The sequence below is a fragment of the Sparus aurata genome, chromosome 10 (genome assembly GCF_900880675.1).
Source record: "Sparus aurata chromosome 10, fSpaAur1.1, whole genome shotgun sequence".
Lineage (NCBI taxonomy): Eukaryota > Metazoa > Chordata > Actinopteri > Spariformes > Sparidae > Sparus > Sparus aurata.
This window is the reverse complement of record NC_044196.1, coordinates 9629702-9653630: the sequence shown is the minus strand read 5'-3', so window position 1 is coordinate 9653630 and position 23929 is coordinate 9629702. Positions and strand designations below refer to the sequence as shown.

The window sequence follows — 23929 nt, the reverse complement described above, 5'->3', positions numbered from 1 at the left end:
AACTGAGGTGCTTTCATGAAAAGACCCGCAATACTGTTTAGAAAAGGTTTTCGCTGCATGCAGTGTGTAAGTTGAGGATCAGAAGAATATCAATAGTGCTTTTAATGGTGCATTTGCATCACATTAATATGCAGGTTGAATACAAATGTATCATACATACACACATCTGTGAGCCAGTTTATGTGTAGACCTAAAATTAGTTGATTTTGATACCCTGATTGTTAAGTTTTACACCTGAGTTTGGCACCGTTGTTGCAAGAATGTTCTATTATTGTCAGTGTCTTTAAATGTCACCAAAATTGTCACTGTCATTTGTGTTGTCAGTTGTTGTCAATCAATAGGAGTTTGATTTGTTACAGCTGTCAATCAAAAGTCAATCACGTTATTTGTAAGCTTCAAAATGCATCTCTTACAAATCACTACAAGGTGATCTCTAACTGATAAGAAACATTTTAATGCAGGAAGTGTCCTGGAGTTTTGTTGTTCTGCGTTGTTTTTGCTTTGTGAAGTTGCTGCAGGTCACAGTTGTTCCAACAGAACGATTGGTTTTGATAAAGTAGAAAACAAGGTTTTGAAACATTTACATGTTTTTTTTTTTCCCCCTGCTAACAATAGAACGTCTCAGTGCACAAGAATAAAACAAGTTACTCCTTTTAAAGGCAAATAATCTGAACAGAACAGAATGCAATCAGCCCCTCAATACTGTTCCACGGCTGTAAGTATTACATGTTAAGGGGATCTGGGGATTAGCTAGCTATTATTCAGTCACAGATTGATAGTGTAACTCTGGCTATTGACAAGGCTACATTACTCTAGCAGGTTATCTCTGCATTTTAATTCAACTTAATTCTAAATCTCATTGTAGTGTTTATGCACAAACTTGATTTCTTTGTCAGCATAGCGTTAACAAAGTCGCCACGCCTCACAGTTTGGATTTATTTGCCTGCAATTAGTTTTTTTTCTCAACAGCAGGAGCTGTGTGTGGAAGAGGCTCGTTGTCATTGACGCAGCCGCTTAAATGATCCAAGCCAACATGGTACCAAAACAGGTGCATTTAAAGCCTTTCCAAAACAATGGCATAAGGTGGCCAATATTAAACAGGAGAGGTGTACATTTACCGGAGGGGATTCATACCAGGGCTGATACTGGAGAACATCTCTCTCTCTGTTTCACTGGTACAGGTATGGGAGTGTAGAGTGAGTGCAGACTGTCCACTAAGTTATTTAAGCATGGATGGCATCGTTCTTTCAGACTTATGAAAAAATAAAAATAAGAAATTCTTAAAATGCTCAAAAATATAGTTTAGTTGCCTTCATAAACCTGGCTGAGCATACTTGCTCCACAGTGTTGACTCCATGGCTACAGCCTTGGTTAATTCTTTTGAAAAACAGCACAGTTTTTTTTGTGAATAATATAAGCTATATTTAGACATATATAGGGAGTGTGTGTGTGTGTGTGTGTGTGTGTGTGTGTGTGTGTTTGTGAGCGAGTCTCTGCTAACAGCCCAATTAATGGCGATGGCATTGTGCTGCAGATGAGGTGAAAGCAGCCCATTATATGTCAGTCTGACTTTGCCTCCTCCTCTCGGTGCCCCGATAGGGCTCTTCTCTGTGCAGACCTGTTTGGAGTAATGCCACAGATGGTGATGAGCCTGTGTAATCCCTGTAGATTTCCACGGTTTATAAACAGCAAGACAAGCAGCAGGTCCCTCCGATCTGAACAAACACTTCTAAATCAGGGGGTGTTTCATGCCTGTTTGGGGTGGAGGTTGTAATTATTGCAAACAAGAGCAAACATGCAAAGAGAAATGGATTTCACAGATCTAATTGATTGGGGGAAGAGAAGCAGATTTAGCTGCTGTAACCAGCTCCCCCTCCCCGTCACAGTGCTGCATGAGACTATTAGATTTATTAGAGTTTATAGCACCTGAAGTATTCATCATTTCAAATGAGATGAGAGCGATGCGGGGTGCATTTCATTTCCTATGGCTGAATCTGATGGCTCATTGCTATGTAACTCACAGAAATCAACAGATTTCTGGCTCATAGTAGTCGATACTGTGAATCTAACCCTGCATGCACAGAGAGAGTGAATTGAGATAATTGACAAATTCCTTGGCGAAATGAAATGCTGCGCACGCGGGAAAGTAACATCAGTGTTTGCTTTCTGTCTGGCAAAGAATCACAGCATTTGATGTATTGCCTCACCCCCACAAAAAGTACATTCTTTTTGTCAGGTGAATTCCTTCCCAATTTTCCAGGCAACAATAGTAACATTGTGAAAATGGTTTGATCCATGACGTGTTGACATTTCATTTGGAGAAATCAATCAAAATCTACCAGCAAAAAGGGCGCATGAAATGTGTCAAATGAAACTGCTGAAATCAAAAGTTTTATGGGGAATGGTTTTGGTATATTTATCACGTAAATGAGATAGATCAGCGCGCCACACAAATCACAGGAGAAATAATCAAGATTTTTTTTCTTGCACTGTTAGTGAGAGGTAATACCCAGGGGAAATTATTATTATCTGCAAGGCTAGTTTTGTTTTCTGATGCTTTAACGTGAAAAAATTTAACTGTACAAAATGACAAATTGGAAAATCAGTTTTGATCAACAGTATGTGGCGTAAGAAATCTGCCTGCTGTGTGTTTGCAGCACTGGTACACAGACCTCGTGCTAAGTAAGCTTTCTGTTTTTGTAGTTCACCTTGTTTTACATGTACAGCGACTGGAGAGTCATCTAAAATTAGCAGCACAGTTTGAGAAACAGCAGGTAGTGCACCCTACTATATAGACTCTAGAGGTGAATTAGCCATTAGCTGAAAAGGCTAATTCACCTCCAAACCAGATGTCTTTGTGAAAGTGAAAAAAGTGAAATTGTAAATGGAACACCGAGGGAAGTGCTGAGAGAAAATGTATTTTGGACCAAAGTAAATGTACAACTGTGGAGAACAGCCACTGTAAAATACTCCACTACTGAGTCGATGTTCTACATCTGGTACTTAAATTTGATAAAGGTTAAATCTTTATAGGTGACATAAAACTAGGAGATGATGTTAAAGTGTATTATTTGAAAGCTAGGTCCTTTCTCTCACTTGGTATTTCTCAGTAAGGTTTTTGCCCGGATGGCAGAGCGCCACCTTGTCCTCTGGGGTCTGGCATTGCCACCCTGGCAGATTTGTTTTGACCAAAGAGGACATGTCGAAATACTCTCTTTAGGGGAGAGGTGCAAATGCCTCCTAATGGATCTGGCATTGCACCTGAGTAGTAATTTCCATGTTCTTTTGCGCGTGCATGTGTAAAAAGGTGTGAAAAATATGAGTGCACGCTCGTGAGTGTGACCACACCTCCGGGTGGGTGTAGCCATACCTGGTGAGTGTGTGGCCACCCCTACTGATTGACCACACCTCCAGCCGTGTTCCCACCCACTATCGAAATTGTATATAAACCCTGGTCATTCGGTGTCATTTCACCCTCGGATTTCTTCTGACCAACAAGGGACCCCTTCGCAATTATGGCAAACGGTGGATGCATCGCTCTGGACGAGGTCTGTGGTGTTGATGGTATGTCACGCTGTCAAAACCCTAATGATGCCTTAGTGTGTGCCCGGCCTACCAAAAAGAAGCGCGCGGTGTCCGGTTTGACTACCAGAGCTAATGCTAACCCCGGGACGGGATTGGAGTTAGAGTATGTGGGTCTAAATGGGTATGTTTATTCTTTGAAATACCATGATGGAAGAGTCAAGATGTGTGTTGACTGTCGCTCGGACTATGGTATTGGGGTTGATGTAGAGTCGGGTGGGAGTATGTCTACGAAAGACTGGAAACTGTTTCGATCGGTTGTCTGCTCAGACCTTGACCAACCTGGCTATCCGGAGACGGTTTATGTTTCACAGTTGGTCAGTGCTACAGGCCCCGAGCTTTATCGGATCGTGGGTGACCGTTTTTTCCATCAGCTGGAGGATTTTGTTTTTCAGTGTGTGTGAAGACAGGGAGAGGTTGATTGCGACCAGAGGTCGCGAAGAGTGGAAAAATCAGCCGTATCCGCTCAATCTTGAGGAGCATGACTTATGGTTCAAAAACATTTTCTTTATCCAGTGGTGTGACTGGCGGTCTCTGCAAAGGGTGTTTAGAGAAGTTGACGAAGCAATCAAACGGGATAAGATCATCAATAGTCATGAGAATATTAGAAAACGTCTCGTTTTTGATGATATATCGCCTGGTATACAAAGTGGTCTCCTGCCTGCCTTGTGTAGGCCGAAAATCATCAGACACACCGACTGCTAATAACAAATGGTAGGCATATTATGAAAAATTTCAGTTTGTAATCATACTCACATGTACAATTGTTTGTTAATTTCTTATCTATACCTAAACGTGATCTCATTTATTTTTCCAGACTACAATCCAGTATCTCCAATCCTTTTACCATCACCCCTCATCTCCCTATAACCCGGCACTGGTTTGGCCGTCTCATGGATCGCCTCTATCACCCACTCAACAATCCCCTAATGGGTCGTCTCTACCACCTACTCAGCATTCACCCCTTTGGACGCCTCACACATCTCCTCAGCAGTTCTGGCCTTGGTCGGCTTCATCGTCTCCAGTATCTCAACAGGATCCAATGTTACACCCACCATCTTTATCTCCCGGTGCTCCTGCTCTGCTGGATGAAACCACTCCACCACATATGGCTTCTTATGACGCACAAGATCTGACTCTCATCCAGACAGAAAGAGTACTGTCTAATGACTTTATAGACAATGTAAATACTATCATCCTGCATCTGCTCAACACTGTGTTGTATAAATACCTGGAGGAAATCTGTTACGGTTGTCAGATCAATCACCCCAGCCAGAAACATCATGAGTGCGTATGGGGGATCCCGGAATATTTCTACGAGACCAACTTTGATCAGCTTACAGAGAGACTATGGACTGATAGATTTATTCCAACCATTCAAACATACCTAACTACAAAGGGAATCTTTGTTGATGACACGAGAATCCAAGGAGCTGCTGAGGCTATACTTACGAACTGAAATCGGTAGTGAGGATCACAGACAAAATCACCAAGATGTATGACACAAAGATCGGTGACGACTATATAAAAACAGCGCAACTGCGTGTTACTAGCGACTATTGGAAGGGGGAAGATCATTGTGATGGGCTGTAACAACAACTACGGGATGTTAAATGATATGCCTTATATATATATATATTATTATATATATGTTTTTCTTTTCTTTTCTTTTTATTATTAACACTTTCTTCAACGTGTGTGTGTGTGTGTTTAATTTGTATTTCTAAGATGTTTGACATTTCATTTGGGTCCCAAATAAAAGTCTTTGCAAGAAACACATATGTGTCATTCCTGTCTTATTCTTAACATGGAAAGTACGATGCATAAGATCTATTACGATCCTGCTAATCCAGGGGGTCTTGGGTATCTACAAGCTTCGCAATGCTGTGAGGGATTCTACAGGTGTTGCCCCCGCGGTATCAGATGTGAAACACTTTTTACTGGGACAAGATGTCTATACACTTCATGCCAGAGCTGCTATACATTTTCCTCGGAACAGGGTTTTGGTTGGCGGTGTTGACAAACAATTTCAAATTGATCTAGTAGATATGAGTGAATATTCTGGTGAAAACGATGGTGTGAAATTTCTGCTAATGTGTATTGATGTGTTCTCTAAATACGCGTGGGTCAGATGTCTTAAGAATAAATCAGGCATTAATGTTACAAAAGCTTTTAACAACATACTAGGTGAAGGGCGTATACCTGCAAAACTTCAAACGGACGCCACAGAGTTTTAACAAACACTTCAAACAGCTATTGGATCAGTATAATATCCAACATTTTTCAACATCAAATGAAACTAAAGCCAGTGTGGTGGAGCGTTTTAACAGAACCTTCAAGACTCGCATGTGGAGGTATCTATCGTCTGTTAATTCACGTCGATATGTGGACGTGATTCAGGACCTGACTGCTTCCTACAACAAATCTCATCACAGGTCGATAAAAATGGCCCCTGGTGCTGTTAATAAACACAATGAGAAAACGGTCTTTAACAATTTATATAAGTTAAAACCTCAGAGATCGGTAGCATTTAAATACAGTTTGGGGGACAAAGTGAGAATTTCAAAACTTCGCGGTGTTTTAGAAAAGGTTACGAGCAAACCTTCACAGACGAATATTTTACAATAGCCGAACGTGTAGCAAGAAATCCGCCTGTGTACAGGTTATTAGATTGTGGGGGCGAGCCCGTGAAAGGCACATTCTATGAGCCAGAGCTGCAGCTAGTAATTATTGATAAAACAAAACTTTCAAAATAGAAAAAACATTGATGAGAAAAAAATTAGGCCGCAAAAACATGGTTCTTGTCAAATGGCTGGGTGGCCTGAGAAATTTAACTCGTGGATTCCTGAAAAAGATATTGTTAATGTGTGATAAAAGACATGCTCAAACGCTGACAAGCACACATGTTGAAGAGGTGTTCATACACATCAGAGCTATGGAGAAGAACGGCTTTTACATCACCCTCCCTAGTAATGCATCATTACATATATACCCAAATAACAAGATATGGCAATATCGGACTAAATTAGCTAAACCAATAGTTGAACGAGCCATATGAAGTCGGTTATTGAAGTCCAGTATCCCCGTGTTTGGAAAAGTTTCCCGGAAGAAGATGCTGATGTGGACATCTATGACTCTAAAACAAAGAAAACATATACTATATCTCTGGCAGTTGGATTTTATGATACCATACCTAGAATACTTAAGGAATTTAATGCAAAATGCATAGTAACCCCACAAATATCACGCATGAGTCTAGTATACAACAACATCACAAATAGAGTCATTTTTTCAGGCGAAGGCTACAGTTTAACATTTAAAGGCCGTTTAGCTGTGATGTTAGGTTTCAATCCGGGGGAGGCGGCCAATATACCTGCCGCCTTAAATTTAAAAAAACAACACACTGCTCCACATCCTGCGGATATACACGCAGGATGTATAATATATTTATCTATAGTGATATTGTAAATTATCAACTAGTGGGGGATAGTTATGTACCACTTCTCCGATGTATAAATGTGTCAGACGAGCCAAGGCGTATGCCCACTCTGACTTATGACAAGCCGCACTACACATCGCTCTCCAAAACGGTGATTGACGATATTGAGATCTCCCTAAAAAACGACCAAAACCAGTATATCCCCTTTGCATTTGGTAAGGTAATTATCAAACTACACTTCAGGCCTCTGAAGCAGTTATTCTAAGTACTGTCTGGAAAATGACACACATTCCCTTTACTCGTGATGATGCCAGATATATGGCATATTATATGAACCAGGCAGGGGAGAGTTACCAGGTTTTATAGGGGCTAGTACTCAATATGGCAATGGGTTAGGAGGTATATTTCGTAGTCTATTTAGGATGGCTTTGCCTTTGTTAAAAGTGGGTTCAGTCTGGCTAAACCCCATTTAAGGACTGCGGCTACAAATATAGCAGGAGACGTTGTATCGAATATTGCCAGAAATACCCTGTCAAGACATCAGGATGGGAGTGGCATGTTGGTGTACAGCAGAAGACCTCTGAAAAGACCTCCTTCCAGACGTGGGCGTAGCCGTAGTGTGGTTAAAAAACGTAAAACAGCGGTTAAGAAACGCAAAGCAGTCAAAAGGAAGTCAGTCACCAGGAGTTACAGAGTGCCGAACAGACGCTCCCGGACCTTGTCTAAAGACATATTCTAAGCTATAATTCTAAAAAGACAACCATGGCTCTCATTCATAATCAGTCTGAAGAATGTGTGAAGACCGAGTTGGATCTGTTCACTGTTCCCTACACACAGACATCTATTGAAAAATCTACTTATGTTGAAATTCCTCCGGTTTCCGCGATTACGGACACAGGTCCTCTGGAATTTTACATATCGGCTAGTGGGGAGGACTACCTAGACCTGAATGAATCGTATCTTTACACACGTGTGAGGATTACAAATGCAGACGGTACAAATCTGGCACCAGCAGCAGACGTTGGATTTATAAACTATCCAGGATGTACCTTATTCTCGCAGGTTGATATCATGCTGGGGGATAGGCTCATAACACAATCTTCCAACACATACCCATACCGTGGCATAATTGAATGTTTAATTAACTATGGAAAGGACACTTTGGACACGCAGTTTAGCCCTGGTTTGTTTTGTAAAGACACCAGTGGTCATATGGATGACGCATCTATAGTTGGAGTCAACACAGGGTTGACAACTAGAGGTGCATATACTGGAGACAGTCGGATTGTGGAGTTAATAGCCCCAATACACGCCGATTTGTTTTTTCAAGAAAAACTGTTGGTAAACGGTGTTGATATTTCTCTGAAATTTATACGATCAAAAGATGAATTCTCTCTTATGACTGCTGTAAATGCCCAATTCCATGTTAAGATTATGTCAGCCAGCGTATTTGTTAAAAAGGTGTCTGTCGCCCCCACTGTGCGCTTAGCCCACAGCAGAGCTCTACAGCATACTAATGCTAAATACGCTATAGACAGAGTCGCTTTGAAGACTTTCTCCATCCCTGCTGGAACTAGAGTGTGCAACCAGGAAAATCTTTATATTGGACAGATCCCTAAATTTGTTATTGTAGCATTCGTCGATAACGAAGGATATACAGGAAGTTATACTCGTAATCCCTTTAATTTTGGGAACTATGACACAGAGTTTATAAGTCTGTATGCCGAGGGCCAGTCTTTTCCAGCAAAACCCTTTCAACCGCTTTTTCAAAGAGGACAGTACGCAAGAGAGTATTATCAGCTGATACAGACCACAGGAAGGCACCTAAAAGACAGATCGCTGGCCATATCACGCAGCGATTTCGGCGACGGTTATACATTATTCTGTTTCAACCTGGAACCTGATGAGGGGAGTGCAGGAAATGTATCGCTAATCAAAACAGGCAACGTAAGGCTGGAAGCCCGATTCAGAGCTCCCTTGCCACGCACAGTTAATTTGATTTGTTATTCTGTCTTTGATTCAGTTATCGAGATATCAAACAGGAGACAAGTACTGATGGATTACTATTAAGATCACGATGAACACAATTGAATTAACTAGCATTGTTAGAAATAGAATTATTAATGGTACAGATTTCTTGGGGGTTTTAGCCTGTGATCAACTCCCTAAGCATGGTGTTTATAAATACCCTGCTATGTTAATTGTAAACACCCCCCTCTAACATGCCTGGTGAACACTGGTTGGCAATGTATATCACAAAAGACAGACATGGGTATTTCTTTGACAGTTTTGGTAATTCACCTGACAAATTTCCTAAGGAGATAAACAGTTTTCTGGTAAAAAACTGTACAAATGTATCTTATTCTAGAAAACAGGTTCAAAACAACCTTGCTGTAACCTGTGGTCCACATTGTATTTTTTTTCTTTGTCACGCGCAAAAGGGGATGTCATATACACGGCTGTTAAATATGTATGGACCCAATCTTGTATGTAATGATGCCATGGTATGTCGATTTGTTAACAAAATACATCCAGCCATATGTCGCGGATATAATTTTACATGTGTGCAGTATGGAAACAAATATGTATTTCAATGATAAACGCTGTGTAAAACATATCACATCAAATAAATATAGAACACAATTTCATTTTAAATTGTTGTCATTTTATTTATAAACATTCATTGATGTAAAATTAAGGTGGGAAAAAACAAAAAAAACAAAGCAAAAACAAAAACCAAAAAAAAACAAAAACAAAAACACAATAATGTACCATTAGGGGTAAGAAGAGAAATTACAACGGTCTACCCATCAAAACATTTGCACAACAAACAAGGATTTCATAACACAAAATACATCGTACATATGACCAAAAATTAGAAAAAATAAAATGTTGATATTAATTAAAAAAAAAAAAAAAAAAAAAAAAAAAAAAACAAGGTAAAATAGAATTTATCGTTATCACACAAATTACAACCTACACAAAATGACACAAAAAAAAAACAAAAAAAAAAACACAATAATGTACCATTAGGGGTAAGAAGAGAAATTACAACGGAATACCCCTCAAAACATTTGCACAACAAACAAGGATTTCATAACACAAAATACATCGTACATAAGAGGACCAAAAAATATAAGAAAAAATAAAAATAAAGTGTTAATAATAATAACAAAATAAAATAAAGTAAAATAGAATTTATCTTTATCACACAAATTACAACCTACACAATATGACAAAATATATAGAAAATATAAGTAATCAAAATACAATAATATTAATAATAAAACGTAGTAAAACAAAAAATAAAATTCAGAAATCTAACCAAGAGGTATACCGGCTGTCTGATTCCAACCCAGGCGTCCTAAGAGGTGTGCTGGTTCTGTGTCTACGGCCAAGACTTAACCTTTTCTCTTATGGCTAGTGTTACGACTCATAAAACCCTCATTATCAAACGTGTCATCGACCACTTTATACTCGGTAATAGCCTGTCGTACCATAGTGTTTGGGATGGCAGATAGAGGGATATTTAAACGGGCCATAGTCTTTAAAAAAGCGTTCCAACCTACAGGTCTTGAAACGTCTGAAACATTGTGTGTTGCAGTGACACTTTTTATCAGATCATATAAATGCGAACCTCGGACAGGGCGGTTGTCAACAACAATCTCACCCTGATCTGTCCACGAGATCACATTTTTTGCCCGGGCTGTAGCTTCCAGAATGTGTTCGGCATTTTTCCTGCTCCTTTTAGGCATGTGTTTTAATACCTCTTCAGCGATTAAGTCTTTTTTATCGTTGTCATCGATAGGTGGCACAAGGTCTGAAGCGTTCGGTATCGATAAAGTCAAAACGTTTTTTCAAGCTCATTCTGTTTTGTCAACACCAGGTATCTCTGTAGAATACTTGCATATTTTTTAGCCTTTTCATATACATTAGTGTCTGGTAGGTTTAGGACATTAGTCATGGCTTTATCCAATTCATTTTGAGCCGTTTGTCTTATGGATTTGTTGTTCTGGTCGTACTGTTGCGGTTGTTTTAAGGCATCCAACTGATGCTGTGGCACCAGGAACATTTTTTGTGTATGTTCCATATCACCCTCTGTTAAAAAGACTGGTTATAAATGGTATTGCAGCTCCTAGTAGAGGCAATAAAAAACCTCCAGACTGATTGATACTTTTTTCTTTTTTAAAAGTCTGACTTTTTTGTCGGCTACTAATCTGATGACGGCTTTCTTTTTTTTCAGTTGTTTGTACTGCTTGTCAGTCAAAGGGATGTTACCAGCACATTGAGAGCTATTTCACACAGAGCATTGATAAAGTCTGAGCTAGCTTTCCCTACTATGACCCTTCGCATACTTGGCGTTGATTTATATAGCAGCTCCAACAGGCCCAAATTCCTCTGCATGCGTGACGACATGGTTACACCTTCTGCTTTTTAGAGATGTATACAACCGGGCGGTCAGACAGTAAAGCTGTTCTGAGTCTTAAATGATCAGGTGTCTTGGCTTTATAATCAATAAGAAGATAACCATAAGTTGTACTGGTGGCATCATTAAAAGCCTCTAAAAAAAATTTTGAGTTACCAGGAAACATTTGTCGGCCTATTAAGGTGACCTGGTATTTATCTCTAGGGTTTTTAAACAAAACAAGGTAGTTGGTGTTCAAACTTATAGTCCGGCTGGCCTTGCCTTGAATAAACAGGTTTTGGACTAGATATATACAACTCAGGTTCCTATGATGTACGTATTTGGTGAAAACATTTTGTACTTCTAAATTCTTACTGGCATCATTCATTAAATCATCTATAATGAGCAGGTTGTTTTTCTCAGGAGGTAACAACGCATCATCACACAGAGATTCAGGTAGACCATTCACAAAATTAATGTCTCTTATCTGCAGTAGCTGATTATATAAAGGTTGCCAACAGGAGTATATGTATACAATATTGTCAATATTATGTGATATGATTGACGATGCTTTTTCGACAATATTTCTGACAAAATATGTCTTCCCACAATTTGAAGGCCCGCTCACCACCAGACTAAACGGATGTTGTAGTCTCGCATCAAATTCTTGATCTGGTCTAATAGCCATAAGGTACAGTAGTGTAATCGTCCAATACCCTGCGTTTGTTGTAGACAACGTGAATTTTTTTGTAACTGTGTCATTCTTGAGGTGGAAGTGCTTTTTGTCTCTTTTAATGGTTTCAGAAACAGTCATCACGTGTGCGTCTGTATTCTGATTGGCGACAAAAGCCTGAACCAGACCCACCAGAGACTTATGGGTGACCGTTGATGTATTTTTGGAGTTTAGTGTCACACCCTTACATTTGACCATTGTTTTGCCGCAAACAGTGTGATAGGCATAACATTTTGGACCCCCTGACACAAATTCTGTGATGTAGTCTTCTTCAGGGAGGTTACACACATCGCCATCATTCAACTCATCAGTCAAATCACCCAGTATTCACCTAAAGGAGGTACCCACTCCCCCGGCCGGGAAGTAAAAAATAACGCTGTCCGTATCACAATACACACCCTCTGATCTAGCTTCTCCATCACATCATAAAGCATGAGGCGTGCATGAGCCGTGGTAAAGGCACCGATAAAGACATTTACGTCTTTCGTTCGGGCTGCTTTAAGGTCAGCATGGCACCACTGCACCATAGCCACATCATCTGATATAAAACAAAACTGGCGCACATCATATTGATCACCGAACATAAGCTGCGTGAATCTTTGTGAATCTGTAATCAACTCACATGCCGGCAGATTATTCCTCATGCTAAATCTACCCCACAACGAGTTCAGCAGAAGCTTGTTGCAACTCCTCACTGCCTTGTTGACACAGATTTTGTCTGGGTCTAGCTGGATACCCTCCTTTTGAAATATTCCTCAATGTATCGCTCCTTTTCCTCAGGCGTTTTGACATGCCCTGGATAGCCGGAGGCCTCCTGTTTACATTTGAGAAATGTCTTAACATAGTCTTTGAACAATGTATCTGTCTTGTTAGGGAAATGCCACACCTCGTCAATGTTCACAATCTTGTATCCTTTTTCAACTGCTTTCTGAAGCTCAAACGAGACCCACACACCTGACAAATGTCTGTCTTGGTCACTGTGTGTACAGTCACTGGTTTGGTTCAACTCCTCGGCGCAGGTACGACATAATGGGAACATGAGTTTTTTGTGACACCTGTAGGGTAGGACTGGATGGAATAATCCTCTCGGCGGGAGCACATCACACTTCACAAAACCAAAGTACTTATCAATGGAATCAAAATTCCTATAGATAATCTGAGGGTGACCAATCGGATACTGTTTTTGTGAGTTCACAGCCGGGTACAGACTGGTGAAGTCATAATATCTCACCTTCTCACCATCTGACACCTTGTGATACAACTTCAATGCATTTGTACGGCCCCCAAACAGAGCCTCTCGGGGGTCCAGACGCTCTGGTTTCCTGTAACTCTGTAGAAACGTTTGAACGCTTAAATCATTCTTACTATGCTGGAGCCATTCACACTCCCACATCACTTCAACAGCATGACCATATCTAACCTTCAAATCATTTACCTTTGACATGAACTGCCCATAGAGCACACCGTAAGTCTCTCTGGTCACAGGATTCAAACCAGCTTGAGCATAACACTTGACACACCCTTGGTAGAAACATCCTGCAAATTCATAACACTTTTTTGTATCAGGTTGATAACCATCCACAAAGTATGGACCTATCTGATGTTCACCATGGTTGACGGCGTGTCTTATCTCAACCTTCCGGGTGTGACTCAGATATTCAAGCCACTGTATAGACACGTCTGAATACGCCTTATACTGACCCACGTATGCCCCGTCATGAGTGAGAGCGAGTGTGTTTTTCTCCAGAAACAATGTTTTAAACACACCCATACAACTAGATGCCAATGTGGTAAACACAAAGGGATCAAGTTCTGTGCATTTCTTAAAAGTATCCTGATAGATACTACATCCTCTGAGTAAGACATCCACATCGTTGACGCAGTACCGCTGAATCTCTTTCTCAAAGTCGAAGGTTTCTTTGCAGACGGTGTTATACCATGCCATGAATGTGGATTTTTCGCCCTCACTCATACTATCATAACCATAGTAGTACGGTTCTGGATAGGGACCCACATACTTCTCATTTCCCCGTGTGTTAAACTTGTGAGGGAAATAACCTTTCATCATGTCCTCAAATCCTAGTGCTGATGGTATTTTTGACAAACGCATGGGTAGAAAACTGAAAGAATCTATCCAACGCTGTTTGTATGCCTTGTCGTACATCAAAATGACTCTGCTACCACGCATTGTCAGTTCCGGTGTGATCCCTTGTTTTACCATATATTCTAGCAAAATATAATTGTCAAACCCTGATGCGTTGTGGGCAATGAATGTGTATTCACAAAATTTGGGTTTTCGATAGCGCCCCACAAATGATTCTACACAATTTAGGCCGGGGAAACAGTACATGTTTTTACCATTAAGGTCTTTCACACAGCAAAAATTTGCTTCATGCCTACCGTTGTGGTATCGAGTCTCAAAATCAAATACCAGGTATTTATCTGTCGGCTTTTTCTTTTTCATAGGTTGGATATAGCATTGGTGGGGTGCCTTGACATCCATTATTTCCTCATTGCAGTGTCGACACCTAGCAGGTCGACATTGTGTATATTACCGTTTTTTCTCACTGTGTACACACTGCCGCATGTGCTACAATACTTAAGCCTATCACACGGTATTGTTTCATGTGTTTTCTCCAGCATCTTGTGTTGCTCGAGACAAAAAGCAGATCTGCATATACGTTTGCAATCACTACATTTCACAGTTTTGGTTGGATGTCTGTGGCATGCGTCTGTAAAGCAGACATTGCATCTGAGTTTACAGCAGTGACTCAGGACTGCTTCATATGTCTCGTAACAATAATTGCACACATATGCGGAGCCAAAGAATCCTGTCGGCTTTTCTATCAAATAATAATGACTATTCCTCAGGTATAGCCAGACAGTATGTTTGCTGGTCTCGTCATGTGTTTTGTAACACTCCAGACGCTTGCGACCATCTGTGTGGTGGAATACTATGATTTTTGCTTTTATCTCCCTCTCAAATGCAGCCACTTTATCAAAGGACACACAGCTTGTGAGATCACCCATAATTTTCAGATGAACGTTTTCTGCATATGCTGATTCGTTCAATGGTTGTTCAATCAGTCTTTGCTCATTTGATGTTTGTTTAAGCAGTTTTTGTTTCTCCTCTTCTTTTTGATTTTTCTTAAAACGCGCTAGACAGAGACTGAAGCATAGATTATTGTCTCCAGTGTTGTCAGGATTGTATAGAAAACGTGTTTTCTCAGACAAAATCTTATCGTACGGTATTTTATTAATACTCTTACGCTTTCCTCCGCTTCTATTTTGCACTGTTGTGACAATAAACTCCAATTCGTCATCAGACATGGACGTATCATTACTCTGTAAAACTTGGGAAATTTCTTCGAGAAACAAATCGGTATTGTATTGATTGTCAGAATTTAAAATAGCCTGTACGTCACTGGCAAGGGATGGCCCTCTCAACACAGCGTTTAAAATACTACCGGGATGTGCCCTACCTAATGCATGCTCAATCACACCAGACAACCTCTCTCTGATTCTCATAGGAACCAACTCTGGGTTTTCAAGACTGATGTCTCTGAAATCGAGACGCTGGCGCAGCTCAAATGCGTTAAAATTAGGTATGTCACGGACTTGGATCGACGGTCTCACCTCATCATCATCATCATCATCATCAGAGGAAACGAACCCCAACTCACGCCCAACCCCTGCATCCTGTTCTACTTCTCTATCACAACCACCCGCCTATCTGATTTATAGAACAAGAACCACCAAAGCTGAGGGGGTCTACATGGCTCTGCATCATAGCTCTGTCAGCCTGAATAGTAACATCCACAATATCAGACCCGGGGCTATCGGAACTAACTTCGACATCAACATCATCAGCGTTTATCTCAATAACCGCATCAGCGTAAGTATCAACATTAACTGAGGTATCAACTCCCAAACTATCAAGACTAGCATTGTCATCATCATCGTCGGTTATCTCAATAACAGAGACATTATTGCCACCAACACAAACAGTTTCAGAAGAATTTTCATTTGCATAAACATTAGCAGAAGCACCTCCACCACCATGGGTCACATTAGCATAAGCATTCACAACAATTTCTTCATCATCACAGGTCAGATTAGCCCGGTTAGCCACAATAGTAACTACAGCAACAGCACAGGTCAGATTAGCGCGGTTAGCCACATCAGTATCTTCAGCAGTACAGATCAGATTTGCACGGTTAGCCACAACAGTATCTTCAGTAGCACAGATCAAATTAGCTCGGTTAGCCCCAACAGTATCTACAGCAGCAGCACAGGTCAGATTAGCACGGTTAGCCACATCAGTATCTTCAGCAGCACAGGTCAGATTAGCACGGTTAGCCACATCAGTATCTACAGCAGCAGCACAGGTCAGATTAGCGCGGTTAGCCCCAACAGTATCTACAGCAGCAGCACAGGTCAGATTAGCACGGTTAGCCACATCAGTATCTACAGCAGCAGCACAGGTCAGATTAGCACGGTTAGCCACATCAGTATCTACAGCAGCAGCACAGGTCAGATTCGCGTGGTTAGCCACATCAGTATCTACAGCAGCAGCACAGGTCAGATTAGCGCGGATAGCCACATCAGTATCTTCAGCAACACAGGTCAGATTAGCACGGTTAGCCACATCAGTATCTACAGCAGTAGCACAGGTCAGATTAGCACGGTTAGCCACAACAGTATCTTCAGTAACGCAGGGCAAATTAGCTCGGTTAGCCCCAACAGTATCTCCAGCAGTCTGCCCCTCAATAGACATATTAGAACAAGCAGCAGCATGGGCAGAATTAACACTATTAGCAACAGTACGACCAGTACGATTCTGGGAGGAGACAGCATGTGTCACACGTCTTGTCAAGGCATCGATGCGTCTAGCCCGCACTCTAGCCCATCTAGACAGCGTGTCGACATTGCCCGCCACGTTATCACCATAAGGCAAACCATTTTTTCGTGCAAACCGAATATATCTGCCATGAACACCCTCACTACCAATAGACACAGCTCTCTCATCATCAGAGTCCCAGTCATCATCACTGGTGTTGTTGTCTGCAACATGCCATGTTCCATCTATAAGTCTGAATTTTTTTTTAAGAGGAGGCATATTGATCAGCAATAAACGATAAGGAGAGAAGAGGTAAAAAATTAATTCAGAAGCCTTTGCACCAGTGTTTCGAGCAAAATGGAAATGGATGTGTTACATGATGAGTGTTCCCCCAACAGATGCCTCACAGCTGCAATGTCCTCTTTATACTGAGCTGCAGAACTAGCTAGTTGTTGTACAATTTCGCTTAGCTTTTCATTTTGTTTTTTCAACAAGTGTGTATTCTCACTCACAGATTTTTCCAAAACCATGTATCGCCGTTTTAAATCTGCAAATTCGGTATTTACTGAAGCAGTCAGCTCACCAACTCGGCTGTTTACAGAGGTCTGCTGATTAGCAGATGGCCGGGTCTCCGCGCCAGTTTGTTCAACTAGACCGAGATCACTGATGTTTAGCACGTCTCCATAACACCTCATTAAATCAGGTAACTCAAACCCCACTGAGGCGGCAATTTGCTCTGCCGACTCACCCTGAATAGTATCTCGATGGTCAACTAACACGTCTGATAATGGCAGAGAATCACTTAACTGTAAATGAACCAAAGACACGTCGGACACACCATTATTAGGAACCCCTGATGTTGACGTCTGTATACCACTGGTCGTGTTCTGTGTTTCTATTAGAGCAAATAGATCAGGCAACAAATCAGCTAATATATGGTTAGAAGGGGTACTCGAGCGAGGGGTTACATTGGTTAGGTCATTGTCAGACACTGCGTTTTCTACAACACCTGATTGAGAAGACACGATCACAAAAGCGTGTGTTGGCTGGCTCTCCTCTCTCGGCGTTGCGTTTAGCTGCACCAGCGTCTGCGCTGCCTCATCCGCTTCTCTGTGCTGGGCTACGAGTTCGAACCCTGTTTCGGTCTCTTCTTCTCTTGATACTGAGGATCGTGAGTTATTGTGTGCCCCTAGTGGTTGTAAGGGGTTGTTCACCAGTCTGTCATAATAATAATTTAGAAAAGAGAAAGAAAAGTAAATTACAACAACATTAACATCAAAATGTAATCAACAGCAATAATCACATTATAATAATGATAAAACATTAATAACATACACAGTATCTATTAATTCGTCATAATAGAAATAGTTATCACACACCCTGCATTATTGACGGCCTGTATGATCTTATCCCCACGACGTTTTCGGCGCAATAATGACTTCGTTCCAAAGGCTTTAACACAAGCCGGTCTTTTGGGTTTTTTAAGAGGGGGCTGGAAATCTACACGTAAAAAAAACAAACAAACAAACAAACAAAAATACAAACAGAAAGTTATATTAACTGTAAACCCACAGATATATTGATAATTTCTATTTAAGAATAAAACAAAATACTGTTTTACCATCAAGGTCTTTTAGATCCTCCTCAACACTTCTCTGTTTCCAACCAGCTAACCGATCATCAAGTTTCTTTTGCTCTGCCCTGAGGATTTCACCAGGAGACCTTGTTTCTCCCTGGAAAACTACACAAAAGAAAATAAAGAAATCAATTTAAACACATGTTAGATTTTAATAAGTTATGACAAATTGAAAAAGAGAGCGTTTGGTTAACCCTCAAGTAGATGTCGATTGTTACTGTCTTGTAGAGATAATCCCACACCTACAACAGACAGAACTTCAAAGAAAAGTGATTAAATGAAATTTAATACATTAATAGATTTTTCCAAACTGTTTTAAAAAGAAAAAAAAAACTGTATTACACACTTACCTTGATTGTTAACAGTCAGGTTTTCGGCAGCATCCAACACGGCAACCCCCGATTGGCCTAATAAACAAAGCCTTTAAAAACAGTATGCAAAAACATTATCCTAAGATTAATAGACCCATTAAATCAATCTTATCAGGATTAGGATGATGAAATAATAAGAACTCACCATTCAGAGATTCCATTTGGTACTTCGGTTGAAAGTTGTCTTTTCCAAAAGTATTTAAAAGTAGAAATGGCTTGAAATACCAGATGTAACAACAACAACAACAACAAAAAAAAAAAAAAAAAGACTTAAAGACAGAACTGATTCAAACCTACTAGCCTTAGCTCAGTACAGCAAGACACCAGTAGATCAGGAGAAAAACTAGCCATTCTTCATGGCTAGCTATATACAAACTCGGTTAGCCACACCCCCTAAGAAGACCCCCTCCTGACCGAGCCCAGGTGTTGACAAAGGGGGGCAGGCCAAAAGATAGTTTGAGAAAGTTTAAAGGTTAAATTTTTTACAAAACAATTCTGTCCTAATAAACCATATAAAAACAGAATTAAACAAATTAAAACATCAGTATATATATATATATAAGTAAAAGTCTTTTACTTAGATACCAAACATCTGTAGGGTCTACTATTGCTTTCTTTATAAAAACACTGAATGATCAGAGGATACACTTTGTATGTGTGATGGATAGTTGCTAAAACAAACTAAAGAAACATTAGGGAATAAGAAAAAAAAAAAAAACATACAACACGCCTCAATCATTTATTAACAAAACTACAGATAAATGTCATTTGGTGTTTAAAACAAACAATCAAACAAACAAAAAAAAAAAAAAAAAAAAAAAAAAAAAAACATGTATGATTTATAAAACACTGAATGGTCAGGGGGGACACTCATTTAGTGGATGGTTGAATGGTAACTAAAACAAAGTAAAGAATCAGAAGGGAAAAATTACCTAGCATGCTATCAATTACCACACAAGTCCTTTCTTCAACATGGATCAACATGTATGTGTTTTTTATATTGAACAATACAGAGGAACATCTAAAGCTGTAATATTGATACACAGACCAACTAACTAACTCAACTCGCACAGGATGTGTCTACAGACGCTGTGAAAATTTACAGGCTTAGGGCTCATGTAGCCCGGGAAAACATTTTTTGTTCTCCCTTCACCATGCAAATAGGATACTCTTGGCGGGGTCTAATACATATGCGCAGTACATTGGGACTCACTGGCTCCTGGTGCAAAACAATACAGAGGGGCTGAAGGGCCTGAACAGCGCAAACGATCTACCATTTGGGTCTTTCAGCTATCTGTCTTTGACCACCACAGACATAGCCTGATGTTATTTTCCTGTCTGACATGAAGGTGACAAACATCTAAGAAATACAGAGCAAACGCATCACCCCTCACTCTCTCTCACACACACACACACACACACACACACACACAAAGACAAGAGACTTGAAAGGGTTTTTTCCGGCCTCACATATAGGTGACAAACACCTTAGAAACACCAATTAGTCTCATCACCCCCCCCCCCCCCCCCCCCCCCCCCCCCACACACACACACACACACACACACACACATACACACACAACATGCTGTTCACAGGAGAGGAGGTCAAGTGAGGTTTGAGAATACACAAACAGAGTGAGGAATATGTGACTGTAAAAAAAAAAAACAACCATATGTCTGCCATTAATCACGTTATCAAATTAGGTCATGCGCAAATTAGGTCACGCGCACACGCACTCATATTTTTCACACCTTTTTACACATGCACGCGCAAAAGAACATGGAAATTACTACTTATGTGCATAGAGGTAAACGGTCCAGGTCTCTGTGCCATTCTGCTGCAGTGAGCTCGTATGGGTCGATATTTTGGATGTCCAAGAGCTTCTCCAAATAAAGCCGTTATGCGCTTGGTGTGAGATTGTTCCTTTAAGATCCCTTTTCTTTCACCTTATCTTTCTGCATTGCTTTACTTTCTTCCTTTTCTTTCTCATAATCGTAGATCCATCTCTGTCCTGCCGAAATAATATATGCACAAAAATTAAAGAGCTCTGGACTGTTTAGTCGCGCCTCTGTGAAGTTCTGCAGCCGTTGCCCCTGACAACCGATAGCATCTCCTACCGTCATGGCCGACCGGCTCAGACCCCGCCCAAATCAACCCAAATCGGCACGTGACTCCTCAATCTCAATACGACGACAACAGAACAACTGTCTCCTGTAGGCTAACTAGCTAGGTAAGGCAAAAGAAAGAAAAAAGGTTAGAGGCAAGGCAGGGCAAACAGCAGCCTCACACCAGACAAGCTTCAAAAAGAAACAAAGTCAACTGTTAGTGACAACACCTAACCACACTAGCAGACACAATAGCATTCAGCTTATAGAATTGGTTACATGTGTCCCGCACACATCGGTGCTTGTAGCTGCTAGCAGCTACGGCGGCAGCAACAGCTAACCAGACAGGAACACACATACACGCCAACCTACAACAGAGGACCGTCAGCACAGCATCATATTACATCTTCACATCACGAGACCGTGCTACATACCTGCAGAACGCACACGGCACATACACGCCTGGACACTATGGCGTGGCGGAGCGGCGAGCCGACCACACTCGCTTTGGCAGAGGAAAGAGAAAGACTAAACGACCGGGGGGGTATATGAACCGCCCCGCATTAGCGGGCGAGGACGCGGCTGCGCTACAGGTGCCGGTAAGGGGCGTGTCACACACCTGCCGCGATCGCCATACCTGCTGCAAAATGAACAGACTGAGGGACACCAGAGGACTGAAATGCATAGACAATATAAACCATCCGGTTACACTGTGTTTCTCGTTATGAACTCTGGGAGCTGCAACAGTCACAAGTTGTCAAATGCTTCACAAACAGATGATGACAAATTATTAACCAAACTAAAGTGTCTGATATAATCAAAGTAATCATAAACTACAAACCTCCAGAACAGTTTCAATGCTCATTGGCATAATTTCTGTTCGTCTTTAAACTTTATTTCTCTATATTCTCTACGTATGAGTAATAAAATCACTCTTAACTGTATCCAGCAGTTCTGTAAAGTTATTACTGTCACAGAGTTCAGCAGCAACAGTATAAGCCATGTTGATATGATCATGTTTTGCACTGTGTATGTATGATGTGTGATTCAGGACACAATAGTGGTGCACTTCTGCCTCTGGTGGTCAAAATGAGTATTACAGAAAGAAACATTGAATTTCCATCACAAACATTTTTTGCTGACTTACACACACATGAAAAAAGTATAACTTATAAAATGTACCACCAAAAAAATATAATTCTCACTTGTCCTTCTGGGCTTCTGTACATTTTTGTTTCCTTTCTGTGAATTCTTGAACATGAACAGTTCCAAACAAGGCTGTTGTGACTCTGCAGCCAAACTGGACTGAAGTATACAGAGGAGAGACGATCACTCTCAGATGTCAGATCAGAGATGGAGGAGACACTGAGTGGGAGTATGAATGGAGAACAACCAGCTCAGAAAAACCTTCAGATCAAAATGAACACAGTATTTCATCTGTGACTGAATCCCACAGTGGAGACTACAGGTGTAGGGGCAGAAAGAAACATACGCAGCATTCTTCAACAGATTGGAGTGATCCCATCAAACTGTCAGTATCAGACAGTAAGTCACATCACATTTCTTTCAAAGTGAAGATTATACAGCTCATTAAAAGCCTGTTTTTGTTCATGTGTATATTCAAAGTAAATCTTCAGTATGTACTGATAAAAAAAGAAAATCATTTTCCAACAGGACCTGATCCTGTCCTCACTGTGTCTCCATCATGGCTGAGTGCTGGAGCCTCAGTAACTCTGAACTGCAGAGTTAAAGATCCATATGCAGGATGGAGGTTCTACTGGTATAAGATGGTTCCTGATCCACCAAACTACAGAGTTAAGCAGCTACCTGGCAGCAGCAGTGGGACTGGACAGGATTCCTACATTGTTCATGGACAGAGACACACAGCAGGATATTTGTGCAGAGCTGGAAGAGGAGATCCAGAGTATTCCACTTATTACAGTTCCTCTAAGTTTGTCTGGTCTGCAGGTCAGTTTGTTTCTATCTCTTAAGAAACAGATGTTATATCAGCTTTGTTCATCTTGTTTCTAAATGATGATAAACACACGGTATCTTGAAAAAAAGGAAATTAATTTACTGTGGTCTTATGATCTTGTCTCTCTCTCGCTAACGTCAAGCTAAACTTCATGCTTTCCACCTTACTGTGTTGAATTTACTTGTTTCCTTCTGTCCTCACTCTTTAACATAACACACAAAAAGACAGATATGATATCTTGGCTAAAACTTTGCTCTCATTTACAAAAAGTACTTTTAGTCTGGATACTTAAGCTCTTCTTCTGCTTACAGCAGCTGGAGTCACTTGGTTGTCTATCATTTTAAAATATTCTCAAAATTGTAGCAAGACGTCAAAGTAGGAATCAGAATTTGACCAAAATACTGAACTTTGTTTGTTAAAAACAAAGCTAAGGACTATTTGAATGGAGGCATTATCTATCTGAAGATCTCTGTGCTCTGTTTGACCTCTTATCACATGTTGTTTTTCAGATATTCACTCATCAGCGTCTCTCACAGTGAGTCCTGAGAGAGCTCAACACTTCACCTCTGACTCTGTCTCACTGAGCTGTGAGGGAAACTCTACTGAGTGGAGAGTCAAGAGGTTTTCAACTGAGGACAGATACCCATCGGTCTGCTCCACCTGGTGGGGCACAATGAATGGATCAACATGCAACATATACACTGACAGTACCAGTGATGGAGTGTACTGGTGTGAGTCTGGATCAGGAGAGTCCAGCAAAGCAGTCAACATCACTGTACAGGGTATGATTTCATTACATTATGTTTTTCTTTAACTTATTACTTCAAACATCCCGTTGTGTG

The 23929-nt window shown here is 40.7% G+C and overlaps 1 protein-coding gene across 1 annotated transcript in view; it reads left to right on the top strand.

The window, feature by feature from the left end:
* LOC115588980 (uncharacterized) overlaps positions 1-23929 on the top strand; it is a 654211-nt gene that overhangs the window by 445848 nt on the left and 184434 nt on the right. The window lies entirely within an intron of this gene.